At 38.8% G+C, this 6,184-nt stretch overlaps 1 non-coding gene across 1 annotated transcript; it reads left to right on the top strand.

Annotated features, from left to right (window-relative positions):
* The first annotated feature begins 956 nt into the window (after positions 1–956).
* Positions 957–1,062, top strand: LOC122054314. Its single transcript, XR_006132641.1, has one exon. It is a non-coding gene; the product is annotated as a small nucleolar RNA R71 (small nucleolar RNA).
* The last annotated feature ends 5,122 nt before the right edge of the window (positions 1,063–6,184 follow it).

Raw genomic sequence — 6,184 nt, 5'->3', positions numbered from 1 at the left:
CACATACATCAAAAAATAAACCAACATCTATGTCCTCAATAGGAGAATCAATAACAAGAGGATCAATAACTTCACTTGCAGTTTTAAGTTGATATACCACATCACATTCATCATCTGAAAATTCGATGTCACTATAACACCTTATAAAATTTTGAGATAGATCTGAAAACTTATTTACCACTACATTATCAATAAAATCCTCATCTGAAAAATCTTCATCTTCATATATATTCAAAAATCTACACTCAACCATATTAGTGTCACAGGATTTGCCGAAGTCTTTATTTTCATTGACCCCCACTAACCTTTGTGGAAAAGGAACCCTTAGTGAAGGTCCTAGGAAAGACTGAACTCCCTTTTTCCCAAATTCCCTTTGACCTTTTGGAGGAGGTCCAACTTGCTTATCTAATGTTGGTGTGATTAATCGTTGAGGGAAAGGTACTTCTGGCCTTTGGGAACTTCCCAGAGAAATGGAACTGAGTTCTTGTGATCTTCTATTATTCTTCTCCTCAATTCTAAACATGTCGTTCTTCAGAAGTTCTTCATGATTTTTTCCACTTCTCAACCCAACATCATCACACTTTTCATTGGATCTTGACTGTGTAGGAGGGGGATCTTCTTTAAACCATTTTGAAACAATACTATCAAGCTTTGCCCCCAAATGTTTGAACTCCTCACTCTATGACTTGTGAATTTCAACATTTTTAGGTGGTTGAATTTCATTTTGTTTGACAGACTCTCTTACATTTATAGCTTGCACTTTTTGAATATCTGAGGGAAATTCCATCCAACTTTTGCTCGACCATTCATGGAGGTTCAATGTCACTTCATCAATTAACGAATAAGCTTCATCTACACTTTTGTCCATAAAAGAACCTCCAGCTGATGAATCCAATAAAGTCTTGTCTGAGAAAGAAATTCCCCCATAGAATATGTGCAAAATCAACCATTTTTCAAAACCATGATGAGGGCACTGTCTTTGAAGACTCTTGAATCTATCCCATGCTTCAAATAATGATTCTCCATATGCCTGAGAAAAATTTGTTATGCAATTCCTCATATACACCGTTCTACTTGGAGGGAAAAAATGATTCAGAAATTGCTTCTCCAATTGTTCCCAACTTGTGATGCTTTGAGGACAGAGAGAATATAGCCAAGTCCTTGCTTTATCCTTGATACTGAAAGGAAATATCATCAATCGAACTGCATTTGCTGATACTCCTTCACATTTCACCAAATCACAAATCTCTAAAAATGTTTCAAGATGCAGATAAGGACTTTCTGATACTTCTCCTCCAAATTTATGACCTTGTATCATGAAAATTATCTCTGGGTCTAGTTGGAAACTTTCTACTTCAATTTGAGGTTGCACAATGGGAGATAAAAATCTTGCAGAAAAGGGTGTAGAAAAATTTCTCATGGTCCTGCTTGACATGTTAGTGCTCATGGATATTCAAGAAGAAAAAGAAAATTATCAAGAATCAAAAACAAGAAATAAAATGCAATATGAAAAGCAAGAAAGCAAATGCAGAATTTAAATTGCAAGAAAGAAAGTGCATAATGAAAACAAGAAAGAAAAGATAAAAGAAAAAAGAAAAATGTCTAGAATAATTCATATGCTAAAAATTGCAAGATATGTTTACAAAAGAAAAGAAGAAAGAAACAAGATCAAAAGAGAATACAGAAAAAAGTTAGATTAGAGTACTAGAAATCAAGAATGCAAAATTAGAATTAGAATTAGAATTCCAACAAAAAGAGTTGTCAAGAATGTTATTCAAGAAAGGAAAAACTTACGAAAACAAAATTCTAACAATTAGTTATAACTACGCAAATCAAAAGAAAAAAAGAAAAATTATGTTTAGTCTAACTCAATTGATAATTCCTAATGTTATAGCGCAGTCCCCGGCAACGGCGCCAAAAACTTGTTACGCTCCGCAAGTGTACGGAAATATCGCAAGTAATATAAAAGATTGTCGTATCCACAGGGACTGGAATAAGCACTAGAAATGTCTCAATGCGAATTAGCTAAACAACTATCCAATCGTTTCAAAAGCAAAGTAAAGGTAAACAAATCTAGTCTTAAAGATCAACAAACAAGAGTTTAGTGTTTTAGGTTATGATAAAGGGAGATTCTAGGAGTTTCGGTTTCTTTGTAAGATTTCTTGAATGTAAATAGTTCACCAATTCTTATCCCTCAATTGCCAAACATGTAGAAAGTTGCCGGTTCTCTCTTGCAATAGACAACCGGCTAAGGACTGAGAAATGTATCTAAGTAGAATTAATTAGACATGAACCTACATTGTCCTTACACAGAAGCGCACCTATTACTATGCCTTCCTCGGATATCAACATAGAAGCCCACAACTCATTAATCTATCAAGATACAAGAAACTAATCACAAGATCCATCCTACTCTCTTGAATATTCCCATTTCCTATTCAAGATTATCTCTCAAACGTCCTTACACGGGCTTGCGCCTGTCACGTGGATCCCTCGGATGATCGAGTGAGAGTTTATCTTTACAAAGTCCACAAGAAATCCAAACAATCAATCAAGAATGAGAATTAAGCACAAATCACCATTAATCATTCAAGATCTAATTGATACAAGCAAGTCAATGTCATTGAAACAAGAAAATGGCAAATCCATTAGAGATTACATCAATCCATCATACAAATACTCCCTTAATCCTAGAATACAAGATCTACTCCATGAATCGAGGAAGAAAACCCGAAGAAATAGAAATTACAAGCATTTCTTAAGTCCCCAATCCAAGAAATCAAGAAGAGGGGGAAAGAGAAAACTTATCTACGAAGAAGCCTCGTCTTCGGATCCAATCCTCGCTCCGGAGTCGAAATCGTCGAGATCTCCCCTTGAATCGCCCAGAAATCCTCCCAAGATTGGGAGGAAACCACCAAATCTTGCTTTCTCCCAAAGGGGGAGAGATCCCCTTTCAATTCATGAAGAAGGGTTTAAATAGAGGAGGGAATCGGGCGCCACACGGCCCCGTGACACGGTCGTGTGAGATTCACACGGCCATGTCCAGTTCCCTCTCTGCCAAAGCTGCACGGCCGTGTAACTCCACATGGCTAGAACCCTTCTGCTCTCTAGAAATGCTACACGGCCGTGTGGTGCACACGGCCACAGCCTGCTTAGTCTCTGGAAATGCTACACGGCCGTGTGGTGCACACGGCCGAAGCCTGCTTGGTCTCTGGAAATTTCACACGGCCGTGTAGATCCACACGGCCATGTAAGGCTTCTGCTCTGGTTGGCTTCAAATCTTGACATGGCCGTGCGAGGTTCACACGGCCATGTCATCTTCCTCTTCTGTTGGGGCCAAACTCCACACGGCCCGAGCTCCATACTAGTGCATGGCTGTGTGCGGCACACGACCCGGTGCTTTCTCCCTTTGTTTCCTCCAATGCATGCCCAAAGATGTAGATTCTTCACCAAATCAACTCCTGTGTACAAAAAATGCACAAAAAGCAGATCTCCGAACCAAAAGAGTAAATATGCAAAAAGGAAAGCTGGAAGTATAAAAATGCATAGATCAAGCATGCTCAAAATATGTAAATGTGCGTAAAAACATGCATAAAAGAGTATATAATCTACGCACATCAATATATAATTAGCTAAATCTGGATACCATGTAGTACAGGACTTTAACGCGAGATGAGTATCTTGACATCAGATTTGGACCAGATACGACCTGCTATTTGAGGCGGGTGCCTCTTGACTTATCTTTTATGATATTGTCAATTGGATATGCATAGTATTTTATAGCTACAAGCAATGATCATGATTGCCTTTGGTATGTCACGGTTTGATACCAATAGCATGTTCTGTTTTGTCGCTTTTTATGTATCCATGTTTATACCTCGTGATTATTGCCATGAGTACCTTAGTTCTTAGAGTAAGTGACATACCATGCTTTACTGAGTTTAGGACTAGATTCTGGATTTTTATAATCTGGCATGTGTACCTATATTTTTATATCATATCTGATCTGCATACTTACACCCTTTTGCTTTGATCCATGTATATTGTTGGTACATATTTTATGGAGGTGGATATGTTCAGGACCTAGGGTTTATTTGATATCCTATCTGTACCTTTCATTTTATACATTGTCCTATGGTACACATTTTATATTTATATATGGATCTTGTTATGCTGTTCATGATATTGTCATGTTTAGTGTCATGCATCATCTTACATGATTGCATGCTGTGCGATAGTTTGCTCCATTATTATCGAGCATATCGCCAGTTACATGTATCCGTACACACCACCACTCATGGGTTAGTTGTAGATCAGACAGGTGTGTGACAGTTCTGCTGTTTGGCTCCGTTAGTCTGGTGACTCTGCGTGGTAGCCGGCAGACGGTTCTGCTCTGTTTGGCTCCGCTGGTTTAGTGTAGCAGCGTGGTAGCCGGCAGGCGGTTGGACTCTGTTTGGCTCTGTCGGTCCGCTCATGGGTAGTGTGACGCAGCGTGGTAGCCGGCAGAGATTTCCTCCCCGTCACCGTGTACCGGGAGATGAGAGCATTGAGCTCCCCCATTTATGATTTGGGGTAGGAGGACAGGTGTACTCCGACAGCATCCCGTCCACTCGGTCACTCATCAGGAGTAGTGATGTCAGAGTGCACGGTTGTCACAGCCCTACCCACTCGGTCTCACCATTGTGTGTGAGATGGTTGACTGGCGTTAGGGGTGACCATGTCATTGGCATCATACGCATTGATGCATTTATTGCTTATGCTTGCTGTATTTATTTGCTGCATTTGGTTGGATGCATATGTTTGACATGCATACAGTGTTTATGACACTCTCGGTTTGACGACCCTTTTTGTTCTGAATAGGAGTTCCTGGTGAGTACAGCTTCCTCAGTTACCTTTCAGTTTCGCATATTTCCTATATATGAGTAGGAAGTTGTATTCCATGTTTATTGCTGTTAGATATATCTTACTAGGTATGTCTATTGGTATTCGCTGAGTTGTTGAACTCACCTCCGTTGACAATATATTTTTCAGGTACCAGATTGTTATGGTCGCTTGGGAGTATCCAGGCTATCGGTTCCCACGTCACATCAGAAGACTATAGTTTTCGTTAAGTTTTATTTGTTTTATGTATCAGTGTGTTTAGCTCTGTACTCCGGTTTTGCTTCTGGAGCGTTGATGTTGTTATGTGGTATTTCGTATTGGTTGTTGGTTATGTAAGCCTAGCCGGCTAGCAGTCATGTATTGTGGTTTTCTATCATTTTTCTGCTGTGTTTTGGTTTGTATGTGGTTTCTGTCATTTACAGTTGTGTTTTGATTTTGGTACAGCCGAGTGGGTTGCTTTACATATAACTGCGTGGTTGTATGTATATTCCAGCCGCCTGTGGCTGATGTATATTATGTCTGTAGAAATGCTTCAGATTGTCACCCGTACAGGGGAGGTGCTGTCAAAATTTCTTCGGACAGAGACTCCCTCGAGGCGTGACAATTTAGTGGTATCAGAGCAGGTATACGATACTTGCTATGTGTTTTGGATTTTCGAGATTTATTTGATACCAATTTATTTGGTATCAGAGCACGGTACGAGTTTTATATCCCGTGTTTTGGATTTCATATTTTAGTTTTCTCGATGTGACTTTTCGAGTTTTGGGACCTGGTAGCAGCAGGACATCTCCAAGCTATAGGATGTATGTTAGTATACTGTTATCCTACCTTTTTGTTAGTATATGCACCATTGACTATTACAGTTTATGACATGTATTAGCATTCTTTATTAGTACCTATCGAATTGATATAGCATATATTTTATGTGTTAGGTAAACCCCTTATCATAGTCGACTTTAATAGAGATCAAGGATTACAGTCTCTAGTGATTTTCCATATCATATCACTTGTAGTTTTAGCTTATGTTACTACTAGTTGGTTAGAAGATCGAGGCGCATACCATCCTCTGTTATTATTAGCTATGTAGTGGATAGTATCTACATATTCATGTTGACTTAGCCAGTAGTATACCATTTTATCTTAGTTAATTTCATTAGTAGATAATTGATCTACTCTTGTTAGATCAATCAGTAGAAGTTTGATTTACCATAGTTGCTTGAAGAGGATTAAGTGATTAGTTGGTAGATGACCAATTTAGTTTTGTTGGTCCGATCAGTAGAGGACCATCATACTCTATTTTATA

This window comes from Zingiber officinale, chromosome 3A, assembly GCF_018446385.1.
Source record: "Zingiber officinale cultivar Zhangliang chromosome 3A, Zo_v1.1, whole genome shotgun sequence".
Classification (NCBI taxonomy): domain Eukaryota; kingdom Viridiplantae; phylum Streptophyta; class Magnoliopsida; order Zingiberales; family Zingiberaceae; genus Zingiber; species Zingiber officinale.
Note: the sequence above shows the minus strand (reverse complement) of the source record. Positions and strands in the feature narration are given on the sequence as shown.